This window comes from Eptatretus burgeri, chromosome 16 (genome assembly GCF_056783735.1).
Source record: "Eptatretus burgeri isolate ZD-2024b chromosome 16, Ebu_testis_v1, whole genome shotgun sequence".
Classification (NCBI taxonomy): domain Eukaryota; kingdom Metazoa; phylum Chordata; class Myxini; order Myxiniformes; family Myxinidae; genus Eptatretus; species Eptatretus burgeri.
Genome location: NC_140976.1, coordinates 48,017,278 through 48,027,277, shown reverse-complemented (window position 1 = coordinate 48,027,277; position 10,000 = coordinate 48,017,278). Strand labels below are relative to the sequence as shown.

Sequence of the window (10,000 nt, the reverse complement as noted above, 5' to 3'; positions counted from 1 at the left end):
AGAAGCATTGGTGACTTAAGCAGGCTTGGATTATGCATGACGCAGTCATTGAGGCACCCACTGCAACCTCAATTCCTTGCATGAGAGGAACCACTGATCGTCCGAGGTATGATTTTTCTGATTGCTATTAAAATCGAGTTGTCTTACTGAATTTACATGCGAGCCATCGGCCGTCACGTTCCCATCTCCACCACTACTCTTCCCCTCTTCCCTCCCCAAATGTTATAACTCAGAATATAAAAAAAATCCTTGGTTGGCAATTTATATGAGCTCATGATGATCCACAGCTTGGATGATTGTACTAGTTATGCATTTTCAGGGCGTTGATGTCTCTACCGGATTAAGTCACCAAATGCAGTCTCCGTGTATCACCTTTGTGCTCACAGAATGATGGACTTAATGCCAACAGGTAAATTGAAAATCATGAGCATCTGCTTTCAGCCCAAATGCTGAACTCACCTTTTCATTATAACAGTCACAGGAAAGGTAAAAGCAAGGCTCTGGAATGAATGAACCCCTTGTGTCCACTTTTAGAAAAACGAATTTTTACCACGAGGCTGTATTGACCAACTTTACTAACCCCATCATCCAGTGGTCCGTTCAGTATGGCACTGACAATATCATTCCATTTTGTAATGTTGTCTTTGTTCAAGCACCCAGCATCATTTGAAATTTTTCTCAAAAGCAACAGCCATTCTATCTACAGGGAGAGGGTGCTCAGAAGCAGCAATATGATTCGTTAACCTAATAATAAGGTTACAGGTAGTGTGCACCATCACGCCTGGCTGCCCCCAATCTATTTCTCACATAATTATGTTGGTTCAGAACACGGGACACAAAATCAATGAAATATGATCATGATAATGTTGCAGGCATGAAGTCACAGCAGGCCTTTTCCTGGCCTGGTGGCAGTTCCTCTGTGTGTGTTATCCATTTTCCATTGAGGGGAGATGTTTGACTCCCCCTTTTTGCAGGATGTATCATTGGGGGAGCATGTGCTTGTATTTGTTGCGAAGATTGTGCATTCTGGGTCCAGGTTAAAGAGGATGCCACTGTTAAAAGAAAATAAAAAAGTCATTTGTTTTTGCTTGCCCAGCAGGCGATGGAGTACCATATGCTGAAGAGAGGATTATTTAGCCATCCTGCCAGCTTCGGAAAATGATGAACATTGTGTTGTATAATTGTACCTTGCATGCTCTTCTACTTCCAAGATTTGCTTTCAATTATATTTTTACCTCTGCCAACGAAGATGGACAGAGGTTTTGTTTTCACCCCTGTCTGTTTGTCTGTTGTTTTTTTTTGTCTGTGAGCAGGATATCTCTTGAAGTTGGAGACAGATTCGGACGATATTTGGTGGACAGGATAGCTGTGTATGCCTGGCGTTGGCTTAATGGTTAGGGTGCTGAGTTTGGGATCTTAGGATCCTCAGTTCAAATCCCCTTTTTATGTTGAATTAATACCAGGTGGGGTTGACTCCGCCTGTCATCCTTCCGAGGAAGACAAAATGAGTGCCAGCTTGCTGGTATCCTGTGTCGGAGTGGCGATCCGTCCAGGATTGTGCCCAATAGCCAAGGAGACTGCTTTGGCAGCACCAACGCTCTGCACAGAGTATGGTCCCACTGGATGGATGGCTGTGTGACGAGGATGAATTTATTCAATTTTGGTCAATATCCTGATACAGATAGGATAATTGTTTTTAGTGATTCTTCACCATTGAGAGATGGGGCCAAAAACGATTTTGAGTGTGATATCTCAAAAAATGGTGGAAGAGTTTGAATAAAACTCGGTGGATGAGTGGGGTCGGTGACAAGATCGCTCGGAACTTCTCCAAGGTAAGTGCCATCTTTGCACATCTAATGACATGTCTAAGGTGTGTGATATCTCTCAGGCAAGTGCCATGTTCTTTCAGGCTATTGTAAACTCATAAGGCCCAGTCGCACGTTGATGTTTTCGCCAGCTTATGCCGATTTTTGAAAAATTTGTCTAAAACGCTGGCACACGTCAAATACGTTATGGGTAAGTTTGGAAACATTGAGAGCACGCTGAAAAACACTGCCATAAGTCGTAGTACGCTGGCTTTCATCGTTGTACTTTGCGGTTGTCCTCAAATTTTAGCATGCTAGAAATTTTACGACTTATGCCAGCGTATGACTCACAAGTTCCGCTACGCTGGCCATAAGTTGTAGGCATGTTATGTGATCGTTGACACACGTCGACACACGTTACTTGTAAGTTAATCATAAGTCGAAACACGTTGAGGTAATGTTTAAGGTACCCGAAACTTATTTCTAGCCTATGAGTAGCATGTTGTAGGCACGTTACGCGATGGTTGACACACGTCCACACACGTTACTTGTAAGTTACTCATAAGTCGAAACACGTCAAGGTAATGGTTAGGGTCAGTGTTCCAGACTCCCTGGTTTTTTTTTTTGTCTTCGGTATGACAGTGATGTTGACACTTAGATTTCTAATGCGATTATGATTTACATCGTTGAGCGGCAGCCTATTAATTACATTATATTATAACTGCACTAGAAATCGAAGTGTCAACATCACCGTCATACCGAAGACAAAAAAAAAACAAAAAAAAAACAGGGAGTCTGGAACACTGACGCTAACCATTACCTCGACGTGTTTCGACTTACAAGTAACTTTTGTCGACGTGTGCCAACGATCGCATATCGTGCGTACAACTTATTCCCATCGCATGCGGAACATGTGAGGCATACGGCAAGTACGTCGTAAAATTTTTAACACGTTTAAAATTTCAAGACGTACTCCACTTACTACGACGTATGATAGCGTACTTTTGCGTTCTATTCACGTATACCAAACTTACCCATACCATGTTCGACGTGCGCCTGCGTTTTAGATGCATTTTTCAGAGGTCGGCATACGCTGGCAAGATCGCCAAGGTGTGACTGCAATGTTGACACTTCCATTTCTCCGGCGGTTATGATTTGAATCATTGTGCAGCAGCCTTTTAATAGGCTACGCCACGTGATTGTCGGTGATACGTGCAGCGCGCTATGCATAAGTTGGACTATCGTTCGGCATAGGTTGTGAACGCCGACAACAGGTTTAGCATTCGTTGGTATAAGTTATCTATAAGACAACGAAACGTTCTGTGTCCGTTACTAACATGTTATGCATACGACCAACTCGTTATGAATACGTCCGAATCTTTAAAAAAAACACGTCAAAAGTTCAGCATAAGCCAGCGTTTTACATACATTTTGATACGTTGCCATTGCTGGCTAAAACGTCAAGGTGTGACTCGGCCTTTAGGATCGTGCCATCTTTAAGTCCAGTGACTTCTCTCAGACCAGTGACATGCTCGTAATGACAATAACCTTAACGAGCAAGACCAGTTATTCATTCCACAATGAATATATGATGCAGGTCCCTGGCTCCTCAATGATTCTTCAAAAAAAAATTTGATGCCAAAATCCTGAAACTTTGTGATCACAACCTGATCTGTCTGCTTCAAATGTATATCATGATGGACTCAATTATTTTCTACATTCTGCATCTATTAAAGGAAAAGTGTGTGCGTGTGTTGCACGCACGTCACACTTTGGTCTAAAGGGTTCCTGCTGTCGGAGAATAAAAGAAAAATTGTACCCTAAGAAAGATAATAATCGATTTACTTGATTGGAAAGATAATAATAATTTTAATATCTCTCAGGGACCAGCGCCTTGTATTCATAGTGGAATGAATAAGTCGTCTTGCTGTTTGATGCTTTGGGCAAATAAGACCGTTTTGCATGACTGTAAAATAAAACCGTAAAATATCAATTTCATAGGGAACAAAATTTGTGGTAATTTAATCATAAAAATGTTTGTTTTAAAAGCCCACCTTTCTGAGATGGAGAAAGAAGAAGAAGCAGTCGCCAGCGCTTTAATGTAGCGATTCCAAAAATACGGCAGCAGGAACCCTTTCGAGTAACTTGTGGGTGCGTTGGTCCAATTGACCAAATTTTCATCAGTCTTCACAGCCTTGGGGGGTCTTTTGGGTCCTTTGGGACTTTTGGATCCTCTGGGACTTTTGGGTATTCTGGGTGCTTCGGGACTTTTGGGACTTTAGGGTCCTTAGGAACTTTTGGGACTTTTGGGTCCCCGGCGACTTTTAGGACTTTTGGGGTCTTCAGGATCTTGGGGGTTTTAAAGGACCTTCAAAGTTCAAAGGGGTCTCAGTAGTCGAAAGGGTCAAAAGGTACATTCCAATAATGCGTAATTAATGAATAGACAGACATACGTAATTAATCGACAAAAAGTATCTCACACACACACACACACACACACACACACACACACACACACACACACACACACACACACACACACACACACACACACACACACACACACACACACACACACACACACACACACACACACACACTTCATCCATTTATATTAAAGAAGAAGCATGTAGAAAATATACTGTATGTCATAGTACATGGAAGGATCATACAAACAATGGTTCAAACACAGCCATGACAACAGCAGCAACTGGAACGGCACTTGGTAGAGCGCAATGTCCACCATGCTGAACAGTTTACGTTTTAGTATCCCACTGAAAGGCCAGATCCGGGCCTGAACCAAAATCGAATTGGCTTGTTCTTGTCACCTTACCAACTCTTCTACCAGGTTTTATCATAACCCATCCACAACATTTTGAAATATTGTGCTATCTATCGTTTTTGGTCCCTTTTCTCGGTTGTAAAGAATCACTTAAAAATTTCTAGTATCCAGATTCAGATGTTCACTAAAATCGAATCAATCTGTCTTTGTCACACCCCAAGCTGTCCACCAAGATTCGTCCGAATCTGTCCCATAACTTTTTGAGATATCCTGCTCACAGACATACAGGGGTGAAAACACAACCCGGTGCACCTTCGGTCGGTGGTGGAGGTAACAGCAAAACTGCAACATGCTCTCTTTTGATTAAATCCATCGACGAAGTGATGGGTAGGTGCGGTTATTGTTTCTAAAATCTGTGAATCTGTTTTCTTCCTTCTGCACAATGTTGCCCACATCTACTCCTGCTTGAATCAGAGGCTTTGGTTCCTGCTCTCGTAATGACCTGCTTCGATTGTTGCAACTCATCGTAAACAGGCTAACCTGCCTCATCTCCTGCCTGTCCTCTCAAACCCTTCCATGTTATTGAGAATATGGCTGCCAGGCTCTTAGTTCAAACTCGTGAGATTGATCACGTCACTCCAATTCTCAAAACCCTTCACTGGATCATCATATTCCAATGTGTACATTTTGAAACTTTCTTGATAACCTTGAAAGCCAAACATTAACTGGTTCCTGCCTGCATTTCCGACCTCATCACTCCGTACATCTTTACTAGAACACCATGGTCTCACAACAAGAATATATTGGTGGTTCCTCACATGAGGATGAAGAGCACTCTTCAGACATGGTCAACTTTGGAATGATTTACTTCTTGAAAATTTTGCACAGCCTCCTTCATGTATGATTGTTTTCTTGTCATCTCCTAAGATCTCATCTTTCTGCAGTTGGTTTTTCTTCATTTGAGTGTGAGGTTTTTGACTGCTTTGCTTTTGCAGTATATTTTTGCTTTTGCGGCTTCAGGTTTGCAGAACTGTCTATCTCCATCTCACATCATCCCCCAGCCCTACCCATGATCTTTTCTACCCATATTAACTCTCCCTAACAAAACACTTACTTGTCAGATGCTGTGTTACTCCCACTCCTTTCTTCTTTTCGAGTTAATTTCTTATCTTGCTTGTTGCATCCAACTGCTGCATGCAATACCACTCTTCGTTTGTATTCAGCACAAGGCTGTGGGGTAGCATAATTGGCTGAGGATGTGGCTGTGACTCTGAGGGTGAGCATGTGCCCACTGCTGGTTAGGACAACAATTTATAATTTGTTCATGATGCCAGCGATAGCTTGCCGAATCTTCAGGAGGGACACCTTTAACATCCACCAATGAATGCTGGCAGATAAGACGACGTCCGTTTATCATCCATCGGAGAGGCGGCACACGCACATTGATGAATCCTGCCTGTGAAACTCCGGGATGACAGTTTAGAGCTGGGTCGGGATTCAAACCCAGGCTCGATCGCTGAGAGGTGAGTGTGAATGCCACACTGTCAGTATGTCACCTAATTGCTCTGTGTCACCTCGCGCTTTCATGAACCGAGATTTTATATCCAAAAACAAATAATTAAATCGACAGATAAATACATAGACAACATTGTGAGATCTTACCTTTTGCTTTTGATCGTCAACGGGATTGAAGATGCCAGTGGGTTATCCTTTGTCACCACTTGAATAAACCCGCCTATGGTTGTATTATTTTGTTATTTTCATTATCATGTTGTTTTCCCTCCTTATTTTCATTAAACAAATCTAGAATAATAATCGAATAATGGAAGCAAAGAATATGGATTGCTTGATTTAGTAAAGAGTGAGTGAGTAGATGGCTTAGTTTTGCACATTATCAATTGAGTGTCTTGTCTGAGTTAACAGAATTTTGAATGAGCATTTCCAAATACTGCACTGTGAGAGAGCTCAGGGTTTCCTCCGTCGACGGGGTGAATCAGAGTTGGCGTGTGGTCCAAATTTTTTTTTTTCCCATGCGATGACTTTAAGTCACATGATTCGGACTTCCACTTTTGACACATGTGGAAAATCAGTCCAGCCATTTTGGAGCTCAAAATGGGCAGTCGTGAAGTCTCTGCATGTTCTCACAATTTATCGTTGGATTGCTTCTTGTTGTTGTTGTGAACTTTCTTGTGCATACAAGTTCACATAGATGAGAGAGTGCCATCGCATCACCCTGCAGCACATCAGGCTTTCTTGTGACCAGTTTGTACTTTGTTATCTCTATTGTGTCCTGGGCTGTTTCTTTGTGAGGGTGACTGCTGTGACCCAACGAGTGTCTCACTGTTTTCCGAGGCTGCAACGATGAAAACGAATGCCCTTGGTAGAACAAACTTGGGACATGTTTGTGAACCTGATTAGCATGCACATCTGACCAGCGAGGATGCGAAAGTAGTTCCTTTCCATTCCTTCGGGGACTCTTTTCTGCACTTCAGCCTCTCCCTCTCTCGGCTGAAGGATACAGGCAGGAGTGGAGAGCTTAGTGATGCATCCCTGTGTTTCATAATACAAGTCCCCCTTTCTCTGCCTGAGAACACAGTGAGCTGACCAATCAATGGAAAAGGCAATCAATTGAAACAGCCCAAGAAGTAAATCAAGTGTCTTTCAACTGGACTCTGTGGCTGGGGGTTGCCTGCTTGAGTTCTGGAAGAAGGCAGCAATACTCAAATCCTTGTCGTGAGCTCATTCTTTTGCAACTGGCTTTGTTGAATAGTTGACACAATTTATCGAAGGTTAACATCTGGCTACCAAACGTTGTAATCGATCTCTTTTCATTCCATGTTCTTTGTTTTACAACCATCATCGGTGTTAATCTGATAAAATTAAGTCTGCATGTAACATCTAAACTATCTTACTTTATTGGCTTTTGCTGAGAGCAGACAATTTATTCAGCTGATCAGCCAAGGGTGAACCAGCATATCAAATGTCGGGCCGGCAAGAAAGGCAAAAACTGATCATTTTATTGCAGTTTTCCACCTTTGTGGTATCCAGCATGGTGAGAGTGTTTTCACAAAACAGAACAATTCAATTATCTTGTCATGATGTAACAACGAAAAATCTTGTGAACATTTTTTTTTTTTAAACATTATACATCCTGCTTTCTTTTATGGGAAACATTAAAAGCTTAATTTACGAGGAGACAATGCTCTTATGTGTCATATTGCACAGACGAAGAAAAGCTAGAGATCAAAAGTGTAAATTGACACAAATGTAAAAATGTTTACTGTCATGGAGAACATAACGGACCCATATAATGTATGTGGTGTTTGTCGTGTAAGTGATATGTCAAAATACAATTGTGGAAATGGGGTCTTCTTGTCTTTGTTCAGTTGAAGGATGGTTCATCAGCTCACATCCACAAAGATACCTGAACCACCTTGTGCAACATGATATCACCTTGAGATTGTTTCATCTCACACTTCTTTTTTTTCCTGCAGAAAACTGAACCTCACACAAATTATCCTCCACCAGCCTCACCTTCTTATTTGCAGAAAAAAAAAACGTGTTGTTGGTTGTTTCTCCATATGCAAGTTTCATAAAGTGGAACGGATCCCTCCAAGGTCTCAAAGTATCCAAGTTGTGTGTGTGTGTGTGTGTGTGTGTGTGTGTGTGTGTGTGTGTGTGTGTGTGTGTGTGTGTGTGTGTGTGTGTGTGTGTGTGTGTGTGTGTGTGTGTGTGTGTGTGTGTGTGTGTGTGTGTGAGTGAGACAACATGTACGTCTCCTCCATAACTCCAAAATCATAAAACCTCGCAGCCTGGAACTTTGCATGCATACTAAGAGAACTATAAGGAAGTGTAAGAGTGAAAATTGGGTGTTCGGGTTAATTAAAACACCCCTTTTGAAGATATATAATTAACGGCCTTATTTAATTATATCCTTCATCAGGCGATCCTCGGCCACCTCGCCGTCTGGGATCTTCAAGGTGTTTCCTGGGTAATCTCGCTGTGGTCTGAAGCCGCCATGTTTTTTCGCCTGCTCAACAATGCTTTGACTTGGAATAGGCCACAATGGTTTCTTTACGATAAAGTTTTTGTTTTTCACTTTCCTCACTCATTATCGAATTCCTGTTCATCATAGCAACGAATCGCTGGGTAGATTGCAGTGCTTATAAACACTTGCAGCTCTTGTGGCTTGATTAAATTTGCATGTATGAAGAATCAAGATAATCTCTGAAACTAAGCATTATTACAAAATGTAAGCTCCAGATTTGAAAGTATCAGCAGTTCCGACTCTGAAAAATGTGTTGATTTGTCCAATTCGGACATTGCATGGGCGTTTCTGGGTGCATAGTTGCATCAACAGCAATTGGTAATCACTTGCCAAGCCAGGCGTTCCGTTGGGGTGCTTGCTTGAGTTCTTAAGCCACTGACCGAGCTGTACAGTGCAGTTCGTGTCCTGATCGGGATGGACAGTCGACAATTACTCCAAGGTAGAGGTATGTATACAGCACACATGGACGTGATACATATGGGTAGATTTGGATCTGTACAGAGTCTCCACTGGTGTGCGGACATGCCACACCTGTTACGGGTGTAATGGTGGCAGTGTTTTATCCCATGTCTTATGGAGGTTCTTTCAGGTTTTCCTTTGTCCTCGTGCCTGTTTCTAAAGCATTTGGTTATCAGGTTTTCTTTACAAATGTTAAATGGTTTCTCTTTGTGAGTTTCAAAGCAAAATATATTTGTTAATGCTCAATTTCCAAGCCCTTTGCTGTATTAACGTATTTTCTAAATTACCGAGCCAATTTTTTTTCCCACCTGTCACACGCAGCTGCCTTCAAGATTGATGTTTGTGAACATCTCCCTAAAACGTCTATGTAAATGTAACATTGTATTTCGGTAAAAGCTACTCAAGGTTTTCTGGGTTGTATCCAGTACATACTGTAGTCGGTAATCAAACTGACTCCAATCTGCCGATTCCTGAAAAAATTGCCGATATCAGCCAAGCAGTGTGTGTGTGTGTGTGTGTGTGTGTGTGTGTGTGTGTGTGTGTGTGTGTGTGTGTGTGTGTGTGTGTGTGTGTGTGTGTGTGTGTGTGTGTGTGTGTGTGTGTGTGTGTGTTGTTCATAAAGCAGAGCATATTCTCTCTGATTACTCCCTGAAACAGTATGAATCGTAATTAACGCTCCGCAACATGTCTGCCTTCCCTTCCTCTCACCTCACACTGCCTTCCCCTCCTCACTCCCCCTCCCTCATCAATCTCCCTCCTTCCTCGCTCCCCTCCCTCCTTCCTCGCTCCCCTCCCTCCTCTCTTTCCCCTCCCTCCTCTCTCTCTTCTCTCCTCCCTCTTCTCTCATTCCCCTCTCTCCTCTCTCTTCCCCCCTCTATCTCCTCACTCTACATCCACCCCCCTCTA

General features: G+C 42.4%; 1 long non-coding RNA gene across 1 annotated transcript in view; it reads left to right on the top strand.

Annotated features, from left to right (window-relative positions):
• Nucleotides 1-10,000, top strand: part of LOC147011035 (uncharacterized) — a 50,500-nt gene that overhangs the window by 833 nt on the left and 39,667 nt on the right. Inside the window, exons 1-2 of the long non-coding RNA XR_015052301.1 lie at nucleotides 1-106; nucleotides 320-409. The exon at nucleotides 1-106 is cut by the window's left edge and continues 833 nt beyond it. This is a non-coding gene — a long non-coding RNA (uncharacterized LOC147011035). The remainder of the gene's footprint in view (nucleotides 107-319; nucleotides 410-10,000) is intronic.